The sequence below is a fragment of the Larus michahellis genome, chromosome 4 (assembly GCF_964199755.1).
Source record: "Larus michahellis chromosome 4, bLarMic1.1, whole genome shotgun sequence".
In the NCBI taxonomy this organism is placed as follows: domain Eukaryota; kingdom Metazoa; phylum Chordata; class Aves; order Charadriiformes; family Laridae; genus Larus; species Larus michahellis.
Window position 1 is genome coordinate 9,523,078 of NC_133899.1, and position 24,315 is coordinate 9,547,392.

Consider the following 24,315-nt stretch of genomic DNA (forward strand, 5'->3'; position numbering starts at 1 on the left):
GCTTTTGGTTCACACTTCTCACCTTTAAAATAACTATGGAAATTTCGTCAGAAATTAATTTTACCAGAACGCATATTTCACAGCTAAACCCAAACCATTTAAAGTTGTTTTGACTCACCAGCGATTAGATTTCTGGTGAGTTTTTTAGTCAATGTATCAATCTTTTAATGCCTTTTTCTCCTCTGATGGCCACCCCCTGCAGTCCGTGCAGTGCAGTCTCTCCTTTGCTTAGGTAAATCTCATGCCCTGGGGAACATCGGGAGTTCCTTGTGGCTTCTTCCGTGGGGCAGAGCACACTGCAGCCCAAATGGGGCTGGGATTGCCCAGAAGCCTGGGAAAATGCAGAGAGGAATGTTTGACGGCTCAGTTGATTCAGCATTTGAGCCGTAACAAACTTTTCGTCACTGTGACCTGAATTTGAGTTCAGGTACGAGTTAGTTCTTTCCAACAACAAACTACGCATTTCAACAAAGTCAAGATTCTTTCAAGGCAACAGAAATTCATAGAAATAATTTTCTATTAAAAAGCAGGTAGGAAAATCTAAAATGTCCATATCAGGAGGTACTGAGGCTATAAGAGATAGGGCAGTGTGAACATATAAGAGAAAGGGTGGTGTGAAATGCCCATCATGGCAGGGGGTTGGAACAAGATGATCTTTAAGGTCCCTTACAACCCAAACCATTCCATGATTCTATGTTTTGCCCACTTGATGTCTTTTAGAAGGCTTTATAATTTATAACAAAATAATCGTTCTTCTTTGGTATCTGTTTGACCAGAATATATGTCTTAGAACTATTCTAACTGTACTTCCAAAGGCATTTGAGTTCAAACAAGTCTTGAAGAACACCAGCAAAGCAGAGGTAACAAATTCAAGCTCCATCTCGTTTCACAGACTATGTGAAATGAGAGTGACACGGGCAGATTGCTCTTCTTAACATTTCGCTCTCAGGCCCTACTTTAAGAAGAACCTAAGGATTCCATGTCCTTTGAAACATCATCCTACTAAAAGCAAAGCTTTTGCCCTCATATATGAGCCTATTTCAGTTAGACTACCAACATCATCCAAAAATATATCCAATAAGCTAACCCTGCAGATATACTAGGTGTTTGTTGTGTGTTGTAGTTCTGTGGGTTGAAGTGGAGAATTCAAAATTTCAGGTCTTAACAGCTAGATAAATGGCTACATGTATAGAAGTGAAGTGAGACGTGTAACACAGGTTAAAGCAGGCAATTGGAGATGTAACACCTCCTGTTCAGATATGTAGGCCTCATTAAACGTGCTAGCACTCTAATAGGACCTGGTGATTACAAGTAACTGAAAATTAATCTTCTTTCCACCTGGCATTTGTGCAGAAAAAAAACTATACCACAATTTCCTTCCTGATCTACTTTTTATGTCAGGAATACCATGGTTTTCCTATTACAGTCTAGGCTTACTTTGTGAGAATTAAAAACAAACAATAAAAAGGATGTTATATATGAAAGAGGTAAGGTATACCTCATATAAAAGTGATTTATATATCTAGTAAGTGAATCCAAGTTTCTCATCATATATGACAGGGTTGTTTTAAATATGGCAGTATTCTTTTTTGGGGGTCCCATGGACCCATTATTCATACATAATGCTTTTCAGCGTAACAGAACTGAGAAGGAATTTATCTGTTGTGCCTCCTCTCACTCCCTCTGGAATTTCAGTATAGCAAATCCAAGCAGTACAGGAAGGAAATCGCTAGTCAGGATATTCCCACTTAACGAAGCTACTGGCCACCTTCCGGTGTGACTGAGTGGCCAAGACTACTTATAGCTCCCAATGAGACCAGCAGTGCCTTTCTGTCTGCCCTGCTCTTTCTGCCTTCAAACACGGTTCAACATGAATATTTACCTTCCCAACTCTTTGATTATCTAGATACTGTAACAGGAAATTTGCATTCCTGAACAGGCACAGCTGGAAACAATTTAAGAAAGAAAGATCCTTCAAAGAGAAGAGAAGAGAATTTAAGAAGCATATGGATGCCCAGGTTTACATGATAATCAACAGAAGCGGTGCTTGTTCCTCCTCTTTGGCAGGGAGGCACTTCACACCCCAAGCAGGGGGAACATCCCACAGTCACTCTGCAGGAAGCTTTCTTTCAGAAATGATTTGCTTGAACTCTGAAAGGTAAAAAAGTCTACAAAAATAGACACAGCGGTTTCTCAGATAAGACATGAAAAAAACGGGAGTTTGGTAAATTCACTCTCATATACAAATGAGAGTGATGGGCTTTCAAGTTTTCCCTTAAGGTTATTCCTCGCAGTCCTTTAATTTGTAAAAAATAAATCTACTTGGAAGTGTGGCTCTGAAGTCAAGAACAAGAAGAGCAGAAAGAGGCCTGAACTAAACCTTGACGTGAGATATAAGAAAATGCCAGAAGAGGCAAACTGAAACAGCGGTGACCAACTTCACACAACTGGGCATGGAGGGGAGACTCGGAGAAACCAAACACAAAACTAATTTAAGATATTTTTGCTATGTCTTCTCGATACCCATATATGAATTTGAAACCTAGTCAGGGAGTCTTCAGCCAAACCAAACACTCTTTAACTTCGTTCTAGTGAAAAGCTGCATCCGGACAAGAACTGAGCATTGTTTGCAAAATTTGGCCCTTGTGTGTAGTGGATAGCCAGGATAAGAATCTCACAGGCAGAGCCACAGCTTTTCCTAAGCAGCAAAGGAGCTCACACATTTCCCACCTAAATTGACTTGAATGCTGTTGGTATCACTGTCAAATACACTCTGTCTCAGCCTGATAGTAATTGCTGCAGTCTACCTTAACAAGTCGGCGGACACCATAAACACATCTCCTATATAGCTGCTCACAAGGATGTTTAAGTATACGGCCCATTTGGCTGCCAGAAATAAGATTATCATCATTCAAGGACGTTTCCCCAGAAATGAAGCATCTGTCAAGCAGGACTTGAGTGCACTGAATGTAAAAACTGTGAATGAGTCAGCGAGACAAAGAGCTTTAATATCCTGGCTTTGTACTCCTTATCCTAGACAATTCACATGGGATCATGCCTTTGGTTCTGTGAAAATGCTAGTATTTACATATTTATTATCTATTACATTTAATCTGTTTCTGTGTTAATTTTAAAAAAGCGTGGATGCTCCTGTAAGTGGACAATTCTCACCTCTGTGGAATCACCGGTTTCAGTAATAGCACAACGGAAAGTCAAAGAAGACATGAAAAATTAAAGGCACCAGAGCAGCAGATATAACTATTTTTAGGTCTAAGGTTTTCCATGCTGCTCTATTTCCACACTTTCCACAGTTGCCTCCTCTGAAGCCTAAGAGTCACCACTAAATTCTTTTTCTAATCCAAGTCTCAGCTGTTATATTAAGCTCAGTGGTATTTTACAAAATATTGGGGAAATAAACCAAATATGGAATTAATCACTTACTAATGTAGGCCTAGAATAAGAAAAGCATGAATCTTTTTGACTGATAAAATCAAGTTGGAAGCCAAAATATCAGAACATTTCTTACACTTCTGTTCTTCAGTGCTACATCATTGTGGGTTTTCCAGAGGTTCGCTGATCCTTTAAACAAGAAATTTTGTTTTGTTTTAAAAAAGAGATTTTGTGATCCAAAAAATGCACCTTATCAAACCTTGCTTGACAGATGTGGAAGGATGCTCCTAGACAATCCTTAGGGCAAAAAGCAAAACAAACCAACCCCCCTACCCCTCAGTTTTAACTAAAATGAACAATTATACAACACATTAGAGGGTTTCAACCATAAGGCCATGTCCTACAGCAGCAGATCTCCTGAGTGACAATCACAACAATCACGGTAAGTTCTACGGTGCATGAGAAAAACTGGCTGACAGCACACATCAAGCGAGAGATTAGTCATTGCAGAAATATTCCCGATATTGCACAAATATTGCAGACACTACAGAAACAAGAGACCAGCTATGCGTATCTGACATCGCTCAGATCATACGTTTGGATGTACCACTTACCTTCACCCACTGGAAACTCGTTGCCAATTTCTGTAGCATATTCCACACATTGGAAATACCCCTTTAACGAGACTACGATGACAATGCGGATGTGAGCTTTCTGCTGCCACTTATCCAGTACTTCAGCTCTGGCTGCAAAGAATGAAAAAGCTCATTTGAAATCCAAATGCAATGTTGGTACCGTAATAAAAGAAAACTAAAGTCTAAGCCTATAAACTATCACAGTAGCCTAAAGAGAGTTTAAAGACTAGCAATTAAATAACACTTATAATTCCAAGGAGAAAATTGATAAACAGCTTTTACCTTAACAGACTTACTATTGCAAGAATGTTCCCATAACTAAAATGCTGGAGGCCATATCAAAATTCCTTCACTTCTTTTTCGTTATCTCCTGAAAAAACAGAGTTCTATGGAAAAATCTGTTCTGGGAACATTACCCAATACAAGACACACTGTAGGGAAAAAAGTAACAGCTGCAGATGTCATTAGCCAACAAGATGTGCTTTGAACATTTCCAAGTGCTCTAAAGGCATATTAGAAAATTAGTATTTTTACCATTATGATGGAGAAGGGAGTAGATTATTTTAGTAAGCAGAACTACCACTACAGTAGGGAAAGGATATCTAGGATAAGGCATTTGAAAGGAGAAAAGGAGCAAGAGGCGCCTTTGCCTGGAAGAAGTTCATCTATGCTTGTTTCGATGGTTAAAATTCCTTTATAAATGGGATAGTGAGTTGAGACAGTCTGTATAAAGGGCGCAGAAATGAAAAGAAACCAGCTGAATCATTTCTCATGAGGCGAGGCAAGTCTTTTCTTGAATTGAAATCAGTAAGGTGAGAACGCTCAGAGTTCCACAGAGCAGTCCCTCCTCATCCCGTGTGTTACACACAACATGTTCCCACACAAGTAAAAAATATTGTTAATGGGACTGAACGCAAAAGAAATACTCGGTGTGATTTATAGTTATGTACTGATGTAGACATCGTATTTCTGACGCTCATTTCATACCCTGACAGACTCTCAAATGGGGACTAAATGAATCTTAGGACCAGGATTCATTCCGGCCAAAGAAATCAGGCTAGATTACCAGTACTTTCAAATTTATTAATTGAGAATTTCTAGGAAGAATTATTGCAAAACAGCCTCTGTAATTTGGGTTAATACATCCAAATCAGTAATTTTCTGCAGTACTTGACTGTTAAAGCTGTCTCATCTATACCAATCCTCCATTTTATATCCACTTTGCACCCCTGTTAAAGCAAGCAAGTTTTACTTGCAAAAAATAGTAATTTTGTAAAAATGGTAATTTTGCAAGCAAATGATTTTTTTTTTATAGAGGACCCCTTTTGAACTAATTCCCAATTCATATGAATGAACGAAAACAAAGACTAAACCTGAATAAACTTTCTCATTTTGATAATTTGTCCAATATCTTTACAGATGACAACGTCTTTACAGATGACTTTGCAGCTCAAGATTCCTTTTCCCCAAGACATCTGAAGTTGCTTAGATAAGCATTTCTCAAAATATCCTCTTACACATCCCTATGGTCTAATTTTTTCAAGATGTGCTTTTGCTTTTAAAAGCAGCAAATAGTTGATAATAGATACGACCAGTCCTCAACCTGACCTGCTGCACTATTGAGCTTTTTTCTGTACGTGGACCTGACCACCAGCCAGCCAAGTGCCCACGTACATAATAATTTAACTGTCAAGTAAAGGCTCCATTTTCCAGTTATGGTGCATTTAAACAGACATGAGAGGTTACAAATCAATATTTTTGTAGCACTAATCACTATTTAAAGCAAATAAATCTTCATATTAAGAGCAAGCAAGGAAACTCCTCCAGATATCAATTTTCCTGAAAACCATGATTTAAGACAGCTGAATGAATTCCATCATTACTACAGCACAAGACAGCTTAGCTGATTAATTGATACACAGGTATCAGATATTACTTTTACTGCATATTGTGTTTTTATCGGAATATGACTTCAACAGTAAGGGTCTACTAACTCTAACACCTTTACAAAAGGGAGAAAAGCCAAAAGAAAAACAACTGCTGTATTTACAGAAGGCTGTTTCAAAGTCCAATTATAATTACAAGAAAACTCCAAGAAACACCCATTAAACAGTTCCAATGCTCCAAATAGATTTGACACAGTGGCACTTTAAATCAAATCTCCTAACAAGATTTCTCTTTTTTTTGTAGAATAAGCCATGTCTTCAGAGTCAGTTTATAGAAAGTGACAACTCCAACAATTTTGAAATGTTGCTAGTTAGAGGAGAAAAAACCCACCCCAAACCCCATTGTCACTATGGTAATTATTTCACAATGCCTGATGTTAAATGGGCAGTCCTGTGGCCTAAGAAGCAGCTGAATCCTGCATTGTCCTTGCATGATAAAAAGATTTGAAAGTCTGAAAAGCAGAGGAACGGAATCTCACAGCTTCTTAGGCTTCGCTCTGAAAGGGCCATTGTAACATCATCATAAATCCTGGGCTCCCCAGGCACTTGACAACTAAAGCAGTGGACAATAGAATTCTTGTGTCGAACAAAACACTCCTTGTCTGCCAAAGGGCTTATCTGCTTCATTTACAAATGTCTTTCATTGTACCAAAATAATTCTCCATTAGAAAAACTATTAGGAACAGAACTAAATAAATATTCACAGCTTTGTGGTCTGTTTGGCAAAATGAATAAACTAATACAATCAAGGAGCATGCAAAGCAGGAGATTTAAATCGAGGAAACTCAAACCAACCCCAAACCTCTATTTATTGCCCTCTCTTCGTTTTCCCTTTTCCTGATAGCAGGGAACGACACTGACTCCACATTTGTCTCTATAAAAAAGACCTAGGTACATTACACACACTAAATAGATGAAAAATATCAGAAATCTGCAAAGATCTCAGATTGGAGCAATATTGTATCCAATGTGCTTGTAAAGTTAAATATTTCCGGAAGAGCAATTGCAGGAATAAACTTGGGAACATAGCTGAGAGTTTAATGAAATAGAGACAAAACACTTACAATCATAAAAGGATTTAAACAGTCGATTTATAACTATATGTTTAGCTCCTTGTTACGGAGAGATGCAAAGGCACTAGGGATCAGTTTCTGAAATGAAATGGTCGCCAGATTATTGCAACTTTTTTCAAGCCCAATGAAAATTCTGGCAGCTGTCATAGAAACGAGTGAGAGAGACTAATATATTCCAAATATATATATATATATGCAACTTCAAAAAGCTTTCCTAACATAGTCAGAATTCCATTGCATCAGGTTTCCCCATAAACAGTTATCTGATTACAATTTACTTGAGAAGTGCTTATGGAAACCATTCACAATTACTAAGGAAAAACCCCACCAGTCTAAAGTATTGCTCAAGCAAACATATTCCAAGTGCCAGACTAATCCGTACGGCTGAACTAAAACCCGAAGAAACTGAAACTTCTTGATTGAATTATTGATCATAAACTACTTATGCAAATCCAATAGGGAAACAATGTTTTCACACGGCCCAGGCAAATGGGCCGAGCGGCTGAATAGCTTTTTATCCCGTGTCTAATTATTACAAGGCTACAAAACATACAGGAATTTCTAACCTGTCACCATCCCTGGAGGTGTTTAAGAAACGTGTAGATGCGGCACTTCAGGGCACGCTCTAGTGGCAGAGATTGTAGGGGGTTTGGTTGGACTCGATGATCTCAAAGGTCCTTTCCAACCATGAAGATTCTATGGTTCTATGCTTAAACAGATATGCAAGTGGGAAAATTAAATATTCAGAATGTATACAATAAACAACAATACTGTTTAAAAAGCAAAAAAAAGAGCCTAACAACATTCAAAATAAAAATAACACAGGTTTAAGCTCCCAATCACAAGACAGAAGCCAAGATTTAGGAATATGTGAGCTTTCCACAGTTGTACGGTGAATTTGCAATCTGACCCTGCCACACACCACTTAACCTCGGAGCCATTTCTAAAAGTGAACAAAGGCACACTATCAAGACTTCTGCCTACGAAAAATGTATAAAAATCAGAGGCGAGGGGCCTGAATTCAAACCTCCCATGTGCCAGCTGAGTATCTCTACTGTTTGGGTGCAGACCTTCACCATTTTTTCCCTCACCTTCACTCCTCAATGAATAATTAACTGTTTTAAAGATAAAGGTGTATGTATTGATTTGACATAAAGTTTAAACCTGACATCCCATATGCCATTTTTGCCATTTTTGCTATTCTATGCTATGCAATGCTGAAACTCCCCTCCTCTCAAAGCTGCATCTTCTGTATAAATATAATTTGCGTAAAGTTATTCTGATCATTTACGTAATTCGTAATTCAGGACGAATTTTGTCTCCCACAAAATCTGTTTCCTGACAACTCTCATAGTTTTATTCTAGTCCCTACCAGACAACACACAACCACACCATGTTCGTATCTAGTCAGCAGTGTCTTTAGGTATAAAAAAATGGATCTGCACTGAAGTTTAAGTCTCTTAGTGCAAACCCAGCATTTAACCCTGCTAGAGAATATGTATCTGGGTGCCTTGACTAGGAGGGCAGCGTCCTTGGCTATGTATAAATTGCTTTTGGAAGCTATTATCTTAGCATCTAAATAAGCTTATGCTCTGAATCACCTTCCAGGAGAATCTATCTTTTTCCACTTAACTGCAGGCAGCTAAGTCAAGTAATGTGAATCCCTACGTGCGGCCACCAATATAGCATCCTAGAATGATTTAGGTGGGAAGGGACCTCTGGAGGTCATCTGGTCCAACTCCACTACTGAAAGCAGCACCAATTTCAAAGTTACTTTAGGTAATTAAGGCTGTCACTTCGTCAATGTTAATAGCTGAAATTAGCAGCATGACCAAGGTCTCCCTGTGTGGACACGAAAGCTTTAAGGACTTACTGCCTTATGCTGAAAGACGGTCACATGAAAAGTAACAGAACAAAACAAAGGGCAAGCATTGCATCAGGAAGAATAAAAAGGCAATCTTGTATAATTTGCCTTGTAAATACATACCTACGCAATTACAGGGTCTATGGGCAGGTCATGGCCAATGACTTTGACAACTGATGGCATCTGGGGTCCTGGGGGATGTCTGCAGCACTCCGTGTGTGCTCCTAAGCACCCAGAGCAGACCTAAGGCGCACCCCACACCCAGCAGCGGTGACAGAGGAGCACACGCTTCCTCTCTTACTGTCTTCCTCCACCACCATACTTCAACGCTTCAGACTGGTTTAATTACCTGCTGGTTCTGAGGTAGGGAAGTGTGACTATCTGTATTTTACAGCACAGAGTTCAGTGTGTTCAGCTAAGTTTTCAACCCATGACTCACATAAGCGGCTTGTCATAAAATGAGGTTTGAAAACCGATTTTGAACCTAACAGTTGTATCATCCCGTACCTTCCTGCAGAAGGAAAGAAGGACCTTGCCACCCAAGGGGATGTCCTGCACAAGGCAGGACATGCCAGAAAGGGAGGGCATGCAAGAAAAGGACAAAAGAGAAGGTTTCACACAAACGAGGTTCTGTTCAAAGCAGGTAAACAGCCTGTTTCTCTTTCTCATGTACTGTTCTGATTTTATATTACACCCTCTACCAAAATATTTTCCCTTGGTGTTCCCATCCTTTCACCATGCCTCTAAGTGCCGTCTAACATTCCGCAGGTCGCAATGCCGCAAGCCGGGAACCGGCGAGCCTGACTGCTTCCCAACAGTGGGCATTGAGTAGCTGTCAACCGTCCTGAATATTAAGCCGTTAGACGCGGAGGCCACAAACGATGGCAAAAATTAACAAACTAAAAAGCGGAATAGCTGCATGCTCTCACGAGAGACAAAAAATGCACCTTAATGCTTTTCAGAATATTAACAGACTGCAGACTAAAGCCCAAATCTCATCTGTCCAAGGCCAAATTAAATAGCACTAAGAGAAGAGGTTCATGTGGGCTCACAGGGAACAAGTTAGCCGCCCTCAACAAACCTCTTTACAGATCACGAGCGCCCAGGCCCTGTGCTCACCCAATACAATATGACTTGTTCAGTTTTTTTCTTGCTTTTGGGTCACAAGTGCCTGAAGGTAGACCATAGGCCCTTGAGGATAAAGTCTGTATTAATTAGCTTCATGCTGCTCCAGTCCCATCCTATCCAGGTACTAAGAATACAAGTGGATTGGGAGGCCTGAAGGCAGGTATGTTCTGTCATTTTAAATATCATAAATGGAGCCCTCCATTTCCATGCTTCCAACTTCTAAACCCTAAATTTGGAAGAAGAGGATCCACAGCAAGCAGATACATACTTTTTATACAAACGTGCCTATATAGATATATATACACACTCATAAATAAATCTTAATAAAAATATTTTATACAACTTCCTCATGCATAAACAAGTATTTCTGTGTACCACATTGTATATAATTTGAACTCCCTGCATTTGGAAGAAGTCTTCATTTGCCCTCTAAAAGCTTGACTTTTTATATTTTCTGTCTAACAGACAAACTTAAACTTACCACCACCAGTAAAATGCTCCTATAAATTGTCTCTTGGATAAACATATTATACATACAAAGCATACGAAATCAGTTACTAGCACTGCAAGAGGCATACAGAATTGCCCTAAAGCCTTCTAAGCCATGCTGGAACTCAGCTTCTGCCGGCAGCAGATGTCAGAGACTACTAGAGTGGGATCTTGTCGTCATTGAAATATTTTTATGGCAAATTTTCCCTGCAGATTTTGTTGTTGTTGTTGTTTGTTTCCTCCCCTTGCCATTTTCATATTCATATTTTTTGGTGCTTTTCTTCCACTAACCACAAATGGTCAGATCCTTCCTTTAGAGCAAAGCTATAGCAAAGACTGTCTTCACTAGCATTTGGAGCTCTATTTATCTTATCTTTCCCTGCTGCCAATTTCAGAAGGCTCTTCTCTATTTCTTTCCTCTGGCTTTCTTCTGCTCTCTTTTATCAATCTCTTCTAGTGACCTGAAAAGAAAACCTAAAAATTGAGAGGCACTGAAGTATATGCTGAATGCCCCCATTAGTCGAGCTCTAGGGGACACTCAGAACAGAAAAAAAATATTCAACTAACCTTTCAAAAAATCTTTATATAAACATTCTACAAAATCATCCTGCTGGTTCCAGGTCCACTGGAGACACCCAAGAAAGAATAATTCTGGGGCATCAGAGATACCATAAAGGAGAATAGCTCAGAATTTGACCAAGAGACTCAAGAGAGATGGAGTTCTTTGGTCTTAGGGACATTTTTTCCTACCTTCTCCCTTTTATTAATAAATAAAGAAAAGGGGAGTTGTTCAAAGTCACCACAGAGATCTGACATTTCTGAATTTCTGTGGGCCTCATTCAACTCACTGAATATCTCTGTCATCCCAGAAAGATACAGGATTCATTCTGGGAAGCCTATTGCAAACCCGGCAACGACTTTTTTAAAAAGTTGAATTCAGTCTTATTTCTGGACCGAATACACCCTTTTCCCCATTCTCCTCCATCCTCCTCCCTAAGTCCCACAGGTCATAGCTTGTCTAGATCTAGGGAGGGTGGAAGAAAGGGGAAAATGGATAGTAAACTCATTTTAGGTGAACCAAAAGGCATTCTGTCTCTGTCTTTCCTAGCCGTCTTTTCCTCATTTCCTTTTGTGTTGTCTCAAAGGACATTACACAGTTGGCTTCTCAATCAAGGACAAGGCAATGTCAAACACATTAATTTGTCTGTGAAACAGTCTTTAAGTGTTGACAAAACAAAGCTTAAAAAGACAGACAAGCTAAACATTACCAATTCCAAAACCAAACCAATTTGAGTTTTCAGGACTGAACAATAGTGACCAACTGATATTTTGGTGCGATCCTCAACAGTACGTGATTTTTAAGAAATGGTAATTAAAGATACCACAAAATATCAATGAGTAAGTATAGAACTTGGAAGACGCGCAAGCACTAAGAGCAGTTCATTATGCCTGATGTGCAGTCTCTACTCACAACTAATGCAGCTTTCCAGAATTTCAGCAATGTTTATAGCAAGGATTACATGATTTTCCACCGCCTATCATTTCAGGATATTCCACTCTAGAAATCACTATATACTTTTATTTTTCATGGAGATGTTTTGCTATTTGGTAACATGCCTACCTAGCTGTTCTTCGGAGTTGAAACATAAACGCAGATCTGTATTTCAGCTGCATCATGTAATGAAGTGCTTGTAACACTGAAGTTCACAGCCAGAATTAACCGGAATATCCAACAATATTAATATTTAACATTTGTCTGCTATTCATTATGCCTCCCAAATCCCATCGAGACTTTATTTTTCTGTAGTGTAATTATTATAAGCTACAAGCAAGTGCATTGTGAGGTTTCTTCAAAACAATGATTGTGAAATAGAAATATGCACAACCAAATAATAACGGAGTGAGTGCTCTGCATATTCAGGAGGAAATGCATGATTAGGAAAGAATTACTACTGATATTGATGGGAGTTTTGCCTGATAGTAATAGTCCTAGGTGCTATAAAGGCATTTGCTTTAAAAAACAATAAATCAGCTCCAGGGTACTATATCACTAGCAATCAAATAGTTAACTCACATTCAGCCAACGAAGATATATTTATGAAATAAAGAGGAGAATAAAAAACTTAAAAACAAACAAACCAACCAATTCCCCCTCCTTGGTTAAAGCTGAGAACCTATCATCTCCGCTATTTTAACTGATTTCAGAAATGCAGCTACTCTCTCAGTTTCAGCTGCTTTCTTTTGGGACTCAGACAGGAGTGCCCAATGTTAACACATCTAGACAAAATGGAAGACTACATATGGAAATAACCTAATGCCTAATAAAAATCAAAGATAACTTTATAATAATGAAAGAAGTCGCTTTGCCAACCGTGCAGAAATGTGACTCCCCAGCAAAAGCATGGAAAGGTCTAATTGCCAAAAGCTTATCTAAAAACACGTAAGCGGAATAATTTTCATACAGCAGTAACTTTTTTTCCGTTTCAACTGAATTGGACAATGATGGAAGAATATTCCAGGCCATAACTTAAGTCTCCTGGGTGGCCTTGGGCAGATTTGCTGGGAGTTTCTACACACTATATTGCTGGCAGATGCGAGCTTTTTCCACCCAAATTCCAAGCTGAGTTGAAGCTGAATAAATGCGGTTAGCGCAGCACCGTGCCCAACCCACCAAGTCCTACTGTGAGCCGAGGCATATGAGTTTGAGATCAGACCTGCTAATTCAGATTTGGCACGGCGATAAACATGTTTGTGTAGCTCCGGTGGGCTGAGATTCCATCTGCCAACAATAGACTTTGTCGACATGCCCTCTGCTCCTCAGCTCCATCACTGAACCGGAGATAATAATTAACGCCTGTATGTGAGAAGTGATATTGTGAAGGCAAGTTAATTTACTCTCACAATCAATGTTAACATGCTCTAAAACTACAATCATGTAGCCGTGTAGTTATTACTTAAGGGAGTAAACCATTTTCCACATGCATGCTACGGAACCGAGCCAAAATAAGGCTATATACATACTTAACGTTCACTTTGGTGAGCTCTACACTTGGGTAATATGAATAGATACTCACGTCTTTGGTATTTTCTTCAGGTTCACGAGACTTAGGAGTATTTGACAACTCAACATACCTAAGGAGACCTGGTATTTTGTTTTCTGAAAGCGTCAATGGAAACAAGTCACTTAATAAGTTTACCACCTGAGTGTGGACAACTTTGCTTCAACACCTTGCTGATTCTCCAGTCAGTATTCACAGCGATTGTAATTGTCATGTAGTCCTTTTTAACGGACAGCATTCTGCATGCTAAATTACAGCTGAACGCTTCAGAAAATTCATTTGAGAAGTTTCAAATGACAATAATAAGCTTCCTCACTCCCTTTTTAAAAAGAAATCTAATTATTCATTCTGTCAATCTCATGCAAAATGTTCACTGTTTTTACATTATTGTTTACTTATTACTGTAACTGTAGTGCACAGAGAAAGAGAGAAGATGAGGAATAAACCACAGAAACTCCACTGAAAGTTGGATTTTTTTCTTTTGTATTTTATTCATGTGCTGGTTTTATGCTTTTATTTTGCAGGGCGCAGGAACTTTCCCGACCACATTTGACGATCCCCCACATCAAGACAGCACAATTTTTGTGAGTGGTTTCATAAATTATCTTCCCAAATACTTTGTGAAGCAATATCTTGTGGTATTGAGAAATACACAACGCTGTAACTCAAAAGGTCAAGATTTCACGGTCTGAAACACGGCACATCCACAGATGTGGCACAACCCTTGTCTTGGTGTACGATAATCCACCCATTTACCCAAGGTTTCACAGTGCAGGCACGGCTTTTACAGCCCCTGGAAACACATAAACCCACAAAGCTGCACCTTATGCTATGCAGATGTTAATAAGCGCCTTAGGAACAGGAAATAAAATCGCATGTTATCAGAAATATGAACCACAGACCGCTGGAAGTGGAGCTGCTGAGCTCCACTTTTTTTCCCTACAGGTTTCTTTGTGCCCTGAGTTTCCAGTGCTAAAGTTACCTCATTCCAGCACAGAAATATTCAAACTAATTAAAAATAATAATTGCAGGAAAGGATACTTACAGGGAATAAAAAAATAATCCCAAGTATCAAAGTGATTTAGGAGCATAAATTCTACTGGAAGTCTGAAGTTCTTATATGATTAAATCACATTGACTGTGAAAAAACCTTGCGATCTCGTGCATTTGCAGATCTTCCCCCATAACAGCAAACTCAAACCTCATAATTGAATGTAATAAACCCATGTGTGCAATGAAACTTCAGTGCAACTGTTCGGTACCTTTCAGCAAACGTCATTTATTTTCATATCCAAAATGAGAGCCAGCATTGGGTTTATGCTGTAAAGAGTATACTTTCCCAGAAACTATCCAGGTAGGGAGCAGACTGTTTGCTGAGGGCCTATGTGCAGGGCCAGCGACTGCCTACGGACACTGCAGGGCTATGCCAGACCGGGGAGCAGTCCCCAGGGACACCACGGGAGCAAAGTGGTCCCCAAGGGACACCACATGTCACCATATTCGCACTTACCAATCTGTCACCTCCAGGAACAGAAGGACCCAGAAAGCCAACCGCATCCTGGGCTGCATCTATGAATGAACTATGTTCATAGTTCATCTATGCTGAACTATGGCCAGCAAGGTGAGGGATGGGATTCTCCCCTTCTACTCTGCTCTGGTGAGACCCCACCTGGAGTACTGTGTGCAGCTCTGGAGTCCTCCCCACAAGAAGGACACGGACCTGTTGGAACAGGTCCAGGGGAGGGCCACGAAGATGCTGGGAGGGCTGGAGCCCCTCTGCTGTGAGGACAGGCTAAGAGAGCTGGGGGGGTTCAGCCTGGAGAAGAGAAGGCTCCGGGGAGACCTTAGAGCCCCTTCCAGTCTCTAAAGGGGCTCCAGGAAAGCTGGGGAGGGACTCTGGATCAGGGAGGGGAGCCATGGGACGAGGGGGAATGGCTTTAAACTGGAAGAGGGGAGATTTAGATGAGATATCAGGGAGAAATTCTTTTCCTGTGAGGGTGGTGAGCCCCTGGCCCAGGTTGCCCAGAGAAGCTGTGGCTGCCCCATCCCTGGAGGTGTTCAAGGCCAGGTTGGACGGGACTTGGAGCGACCTGGGCTGGTGGGAGGTGTCCCTGCCCAGGGCAGGGGGGTGGGACTGGATGATCTTCAAGGTCCCTTCCAGCCCGAACCATTCTATGATTCTGTGACCCACTCCCCACCGCATGTCAGGGTTGTGTCCTAAACTCAGCACTGAGTAGAACAGAGCAACTTGTGAAATAGAAAGACAAGTTTAGCTGTCTCAAGAAAAAAAAAAAAAGAAGAAGAAAAAAGAGAGCCTTAAGAATGCAGCCAGCAAGCTTTGAAGAGCCAGCAGGCTCCCATGTTAGCCATATGCCTTCATATGTCTGTTCTGTGGGAGTGTTACAGCTCCTGCTGTTCCATTCTTCACTTTTTAAAGAAAATGTTACAAGGCCACAAGGACTCACAAACATTTGTTGACATTTCTTCTGGGTCAGCCTTAGGAGGCCTGCAAGAATTTAAACATATGGCAGTATTTAGTTGCATGAGGGAATGGGTTGTTTCAGAGAAAAGCAGTATTTAGTTGCAAAACAGTTTAATCCACCATAAAGGTTTTAATTTTTTTGGCCAAAATCCAAACTTGTCTCATTATTTTTTTCACATTATATTTTTAAAGCAACAGCAGCCTATCAGTTGAGCTGTTATTATGAATATTTCACAGTATTTTCTGCTGTCCTCCACACAAAAAATATCTTGATCTGGGCGGTTCCAGATCAAACAGATTTGATGCGTGTTTACATTTGAAATGGGGAAAAAATATAACTATTGAAATGAAGGTTATTTCCCAAACTTGTCGAAGGACACAGAACTCTTGCTATTTTGAACTACAAGATTACCTGAACTGGGTTCTCAACATGTTTCAGAAGCAGTACGTATGCGTTTGCAAAGCAGCAAAATGGGATTTCTGAGGCTTTATCTTGTTATTCAGATGACATTGTTCTAAGTCACTCACTAGTAAACACACAATAGCTCACTCACTGGCATTCTTTATATCTTGCTGTTAAAAAAAAAAATCACATTGCACACAGAGATGTGAGCAGAGGTTTGTCTCAAGCCATGAATAAAGGGCAGCGCAATGTTAAACTTACTCACCCCCCCCGGGAACACACCTGGCACAGCTGTACTGACTGGGCTGCAGCATCAGGTGTGGGCCAGAGCAACCTGCCCCACACGGCAAGGTAAAAGCCCTGTGCAGACCTTTTTCCTTCAATGCCTTTTTCCTTCAATATTACAGCACACTAACAAAGGAGCTCCTGCTGCCTTTTTCACTTGCATGATATTAAATAGGCCACAATCTTGTCTACTAATTGTATAGCCCAGTATTTAAAACCACTAATTTAAGCAGTTGAAATGGAGGGTTCTTGCATGGAAAACAAGGATGCAAGAGCCATTCTCTGCTAAAGAATATATTTTTTTTTCTGAACTATACAGCAGACATGGCTTTTAAAAGGTAGACCTGATCCACAAATTATGCTTTTCCTAAAAATGGTTTAACTAATATCTAATCTAACAGATTCATAGACTCACAGAATGGTTTGGCTTGGAAGGGACCTTAAAGATCTTCCAGTGCCACCCCCTGTGCTGGGCAGGGACACCTCCCACTAGACCAGGCTGCTCAACGCCCCATCCAACCTGGCCTGGAACACCTCCAGGGATGCTAATATGAACCAGGCGTTGTCAAACAAGCTACCAGTTCTTGCAAGCAGCTACAAGGCAGGAGGAGGACTCGTGTGTGTCCTTGCAGCCATCCCTCGCCACCTGGCAGAGCAGAGCCAGGGCAGGATGGCAGGGGAGGGCTGCTGGGGGACACCGCTGCTGCCGCTGCGGTGGCAAAGCCTCTGCCCTAGCGGACACCGCGTTAAAAGCTAACAGAAAGATGGAGGAGACCAGGGATTTTGGTAGGATTTCTGAGCAAGCAAGCAGGCTGCAGAACTTTGAAACCATGCTCCTGTTGAGCAAACCCCTGTGGTTTCGAACAACATTCTGAAGCCTAAAAAGGAACCCATGGTTATTGCAGTGAAAACAAGTGTAAGAAATCCACTTCTCAATGACTGAGATGGATAAAGAAGTGTTATGGACATTATAAGGGAAAGGCAAAGTTATCTAATTTTAACAAGTATATTTGCACAAATAAACGAAACCTGCGGCTGAGGAAGTTCAAAAGCTATAGGTGGTATACTTTTTGTATGCACTTCCTTGGGAGTTTGTTAGCTGGCAGCAGGCCAGCATTAGCCAGCATTAGGCTAATGCATTAGGTGCATTAGCCGTGGGGGTAGCCAGAGAATGAATTTTGCTTATGTGTGTTATACATATTATACAGTGGATTATTCCAACAATTCCAAAAATATATTATTCCAATTATACACTGGAAAAGCATCAAACATTCTGAAATCTAAAATGAGTCAGAGGACAAAATTTTGCCATTGCAATTGTGTGGACATATAAATGATGTGAATGAAATTTCAAGTCAAGTTACTTTTACCTAACTTCCATACTCTCAACAAAACTGTCATCCAAATTTGGTTAGAGAGATAACTATCCAAACCATTGCAGACTTTGCAAGTCCTTGTGAAACAGAGCATGTTACATCTCATAAAGCTTTGCAAAAATAAACTTTTTATAGTTTTGCTAAAATTAATTTGACATTTCCTGAAAGTTATCCACCTACAGCTAACCTTTATCCGAAATTACCTTTTATTCTTAACTGTTCAGTAATAAACTGCATGAAGCATTCTGATACTAAGGGAAGGTAAAACTGAGTTTCCGGATCCAGTTATCAGCAATGATCACAACCAGGCAAGTGAAGATTACTATGAGTAAGAACCCGTAACTTAAACAATAAAAACAGGAAACAATAAATCAAACAAAGACTGATTGTTAGCCACCATGTAACAAATCCGATGACTCAGGGATGGGAAGATTTGTGCTCAAAAGCTGAATTTGGTCATGATGGAAGGTCCTGACTATACAGAAGCCACATTGCACGGTATGAAGAAAGTAGTGTCCTCGGCGCAAATCAGCTGCAAAGATTTTAGTCAAATGCACACTTGATGCAGTAAATAAAAATTAGTAGTCGAAAACAAAGAGTCTAACACAGCCATGCCCAACCTTGCAGCTGAATTTAAAGCTTAAGAATATGAGAGCCAGATGGATCAAAAGAGATACCAGCAGCACGGGAAAAATAACAAAACAATGAATAAAAGGGACTGTATGACTCACTCAAATGTCAGCAAGAAAATGGCATCAGAGAGCTGAAGCCATCAGCTGGTAAGAATAACTAAAAGGTTAAAAATAAGTTTCACGTATTCAGAGTGGCAGGAAGACTTAACAGAAAACTTTTCATTGCCTTCAATGGCAAGGCTGTAAAGTAATTAAAGCTGGGAATTGCAAAGAAATTTGTACAGTGAAATTCTTATACAAGCATTTGGCATTAAACTCACATTCTTGCCAACATTATGATGGAAGGCAAGACACACAAGTACATTTTTATCTTTGAGTACGGCAAACAATAGAAATATTTCAAGTACCCCAGTGTGAGAAAAAAAGGCACGTTAGATTCTTGAGTCCACAAATTAATGACATTTTTCAAGGAAAAAAAAAAAGAAAAAGACGGATTCGGTTCTGGATCTGGACAGAACACAAACAGATACAGCAAGGCTGTGTTGAGCGGGGGTTCCTACCGGAGTGAGAGTTTCTCGCAGGATGCTGGTGGCATGCTATGGGTTTTCTCAGAGCAGTTGTGCTTTGGACTCTTGGAAACAACTTTAGCTATCAGTTTTGTATTGAGGAGAACTTAATTCCGATTATCCAAAATCAGAGAAGAGTTTGTTGCTGTATTTGGCTACTTACCCCTATCTAATTCATTCCCCTTTTACATGATAAGAAATAAGATATTCTGATACACCCGTGAGCAATTATAAAAGCTATGCAAATATTGCCAATGTATCTATAAATATTCATTTCGTATTAAATCTTTTTGATCAGACTCACACACTTTCAGATTCTATTTCTGCAAATATTTCCCTGAATTCAGATTATCAAGCGTGTTTGCTGAAACAGCATGTTTTAAGTAACTATTCATAGCAGACTTTCAACTTGTAATTGCTAATATTCATGTCAGAAACCTAACTCAAAGAACTACACTTATCCATTTAGGAAACTGAAGGTTATCACATTACTTGTACATCCCATCAACACAGCTCAAAATGCATCAAACGGCTCACAAAAATTACCAGAATAAAATACGATTCTGCTAACAATGCATGTTAGTGACCTTGTGCAAGCAGTCTACTGAGATGAGGAAAGCTGATGACATACACAAGTGTTTGATGAATATTTTGCTGAAATTAACAAATTTTCCATGAATCTATTAGTACGTAACTATTGCATGAACATACGGCAAACGAAAAAGCAAGATGACCAAAGATGAATTCTTTGTTATAAATTAACTACCCTCCTATACCTCAACTACAGATACACAAAATGTCTGTACATTAAATGGACTCATAATGCTTTACTAAAAGGTACAATTCTAGAATAAACAACGGAAAATTAAGTTGATGTGGTTTAATATTGTTCTTTGTAGACCTGATGTACCTCCAGCTGAAATCGATGCAAGCCAGTTAAATAAATGCTCTTGGCAGCTACTTGTTTGTGCCTTAACGTATTAGCCATTCTTTTGATGAAATCAATATTTATTAATGATTTTTTTCACTTTTAAAACTCTGGAACTGTTTCTGAAAGTCACCAAATGCATACCGCCTTCTGCGCAAACTTGTAGACAAATAAACTTTGACTATCGAGTTCATAATTGCAACACATTTTCAACTCCTACACTTCTGTATTATTCTTGGGTCAATATTTGTATTCCTTCGCCTGCTCGGCATGAGACAGTGTTTCAGCTACTTGTAAAGATTCTCATCCAGCAAAGCCACCTCTGGGGCAGCGTTTGCTCTTATTGCTTTGTTTTCTTAATATAACCTGTTCAGCTGAACATGCTTCCATACTCCATCATCGTTAAACACAACCACGACAAATACAAAATCTCAGCAAGCTTTGTACTGTATCTAGTCATATCTTTCATTTCTATGAAGGGTTATGAAACATTAAAAGGCCTAGCTAATATTAGATTGTTGTAAAGCTTCCTTAGCTGTCTCTTTTCATTTCAACCATTTGTAATAAACATCCCAAGATTTTTTTTACGACAGACTCTCGGTGGCGCAATATGTGCCAACTTCTGTTTCAACCTTTCATAGCATGGCTGATAAATGTTGTGAGCCAGATACTGTGGAGATAGACAGCTATTGAGAAATGTCACAATAAAAGACATGTAAAGCCCCATCGCATGTGAGACTGAATGTTACATCCATTTGTTTAATTTTAACTTATAAACTCTGAGGAAAGGAGGATACATGACCATGATTTTATGGCAAGTTAGGAGCATCTGTTAGGATAAACCGTAATAATCACAGTTAGAATTTCTCATTATCTATGTCCAGTGGAATGCCCAACGCTTCTGGATGTTGTCAAATCTAAACAAACTGCAACCCAATTTTCAGCAATAATTAGCTACAATTAGCAAACTTGATGGCTGCCTCAATCAAACCCATCACAAGTGAGGTTTTGTAATTCCCACCACTTGGGCTGAAACACAGATTTGGTCAAGATGATTTCCATTGATATGAAGTCTAATAAAATATATCAGCTCAAGCAACTATTATTTTCATTATCTAACAATATAAATGGCTTTGCTGCACTGAAACAACAAAAACGATGACAGCTTCTCAGATGACATCTGCCTTCTACTCAAAATTTAATCCCAAAAAATTAGGAAAAAGTAGGTAAACCAAGAACAAGTTTACCTCAGTACTAGAGTTCATAAGAGATCATGCCACCCTGATGTATTATCAGTCCTACGCTGCAATCCTGGCAAGATACTGGCAGAAGATCAGTTTGATGCCTGTATTCTTGTTAGGAGCATCTCTGCAGTATTTAGCAAGCACTTCATCCTCCTTCAATTACCATTTAGTACAATCCCAAATAAATTGCATCCAGTTCAAGAGCAAATTCTTCCTGCTCTTGGGAAGAAAGAACTCTAATGCAGTAAATTGATATTAACCTTTTTACTGTCTTGCATGAAATGCCAGCATGTTTTCAGTAACAGTTTCAGTTCAGCTTTTTCTCAGGTAGTTTTTGGCTGGAAATAAAACATCTTGTAACTGCTATCTGTTTAACAAGAGCTAAGGATTAACCAGCTCCAGCTGGAAGGAAGGCAAGATGAACTTCATCATGTCTTTAAGAAGATCACAACTTTCTCTGGATGGCCAAAATGCCATTGCTGAGATCTCTTCAGTACAGCCACTGTGCCAATATGTCACCCTCTTTTCAACCCAAGCTAAGCTGGTTTTGTGCGCTTTAAAATGTGCATATACTTTTAATTTATCATTTTCACAACCTTAAGTATCTTTCTAGCATCTGCATTGGTCATTCTTCTCCTATTTTGGCCTAACTCACCTTCTTATTCCTAAATCCCAAAAGCAAAGAACATGTTTGTCTTAATTCACGGGATTTTGGTATGTAGAAAAGGTTACAAAACTAATAAAATTCAAAGCAGGCTATTAAATACAGAGCAGTAATGAAAATACGGAACATACAAAATTCAGTGAGAACTCTCTCTCACGTATACACAAAGAAGAAACCAAATCTGCACACCATTTTCATGAAACGCGATTTTTGGAGAAAGAAGAACCAAAAAAATGGACAGGAATTCATGCTAAAAGACAATGCAACCAGAAAGAATATGTTTGTCAAGCACTTTTCTCAGCCTACCGGCAAAGAAAAGATCATCAGCTGATTCTCACTCTCTGTATTTCATTTTAATTTGTACTAAATCCCCATGGTACAAACTCACAGATGCATTGCATATAAACCAACAATGGTGAGGAGGAAATAAACCCACAAAGGCTTCCATAGAAGGAAAAAATGCTCCTAATGTTTGTATCTCACGTTACTCGCGTCTTTTCTCTGCTTGAACATCTTCTTTAGCATCTCATTTCTGCTTAGGAGCTCTAGCACATCTTAACCCAAGACAGCCATCACTGACCTACAGAAACATTAGCCAGCCGAATTTGAAAGAACGAGAACTTGGCACCGATAGTTTCTCAGTCATCAGCAATAATGAAGCGCTTTTTGCGCAGCAGAAAAATGCCAGTGTACCATGTGTGCTGCACCAATATCAGCTTTCTTGGTAGGCAAGAAGCAAGAGAGCTGTCCCGATTTAGCGGTTTTATCCCTGAGTAACTGCTATTGACATATCCAAAGACGCAGCTGTAACAAAGGCGTTTGAGAGGTTTTTTTACTTATTTTTTTGTCCAACCTCTCCTTAAACAATTGTTACCTTCAGACGCAGAAAACCACCCCAGGTCTGGAGGAAATATGTTTTGCACTTAAAAGCTTATACACAGAAGAATGGAAAATCGTGCTTAACCATAAGCAATAAGGATTGTATCACACTGTGTATGAATGACACGTGTGTTCCACCAGCAATCTGTTAGCGGCATTTCCAAGCTAAGAAGTGCTTAATTTTGCTAATTTAATGTTGATGTGTACAGTTAACTGTAGGTCCTGCAGGTTCTGAAGGTCACTGTTGGCCATATTCAGTTGTACTCAGGCTATGTAACATCCATGGGTTTTTAGTCTCCTCCACAAGGCTTTTATGTAAGAAAACTCTTCAGACATTTTAGATTACTTAGATTGGAAATTATTCCTGGTTTGACTGTAGGACCTATTTCTCTAAAGGCTCTTGATTTCTGAAACCATGTGCAAACATATTATAAGAGATGGGCACAGCCATCTGGGAAGGTGTAAAGAGACGAATGACCTGGATAGAGGCCATAAAACAAGTCATTAGAAGAATCCACAAAGGTAGGCGAAGAGCCCACATTTTTTACTAAAATCCTTCTAGATTAGGAAATGTGACATTAGCCCATATAGTCTATCAATCAATCTTTCTTATCGGTTTTTACAGGACCCAAAATCCCTTTTCACTGACACTTTTTCTGTTGGTGATATCAGTGTTTCTTTAAAATTGTGACTTTAGAATTTTTCTCTTTGTAAAAATAGCAGAAACTTTAGAGATGTCTAAAGTTAGCAATGTCTCACTTTCTCTGGCTCCCTGAAAACATGGGTCCGGCTTACGGCAGTCAGAGATGTATGGTTTCCGCCCCTCCTTACTGACAACGGTGTAAGACAAAAAACTGAGAAGTATTTCAGCTGGCAAAGACAAGTCACTTCTGCTATATGGGTTTAATTCATGAACTGATAAAAGCGTTTCTTTGCCAATACATGCTGTGCTTAAAATAAGGATCATTATTGATATAGATATCCTGGCATAACTATATTAGCAAACACTTTCTGCTGCAGAACAAGACCAAAAATGTATCTTCTTCACTAGACGTGTTTTCTTTTTTTAAATTTTGAACTACAAAAAACTTTAAACTTGGAGCAGAAGGTTTGGAGAGAGTAAATTTCTTTAAAAGGTAACATCTGTTACTTTTGAAGCAAATTTTTTTTCCTGCTACTGTCCTGACCTAAAACTAACTACAAATACTAATATGAAAAAAGAAGCAATTTCAGACACCTTACCTGTAAAGGCCACCTCTATATTTTGTAGTT

General features: G+C 39.4%; 1 protein-coding gene across 3 annotated transcripts in view; it reads right to left on the minus strand.

The window, feature by feature from the left end:
• The window catches only part of CDH11 (cadherin 11), an 85,531-nt gene that overhangs the window by 39,770 nt on the left and 21,446 nt on the right, over positions 1–24,315 (minus strand). For all 3 annotated transcript variants that reach the window (XM_074582883.1, XM_074582884.1, XM_074582885.1), the window contains one exon: positions 4,005–4,136. The gene's annotated coding sequence lies outside the window, so the exon portion shown is untranslated. The remainder of the gene's footprint in view (positions 1–4,004; positions 4,137–24,315) is intronic.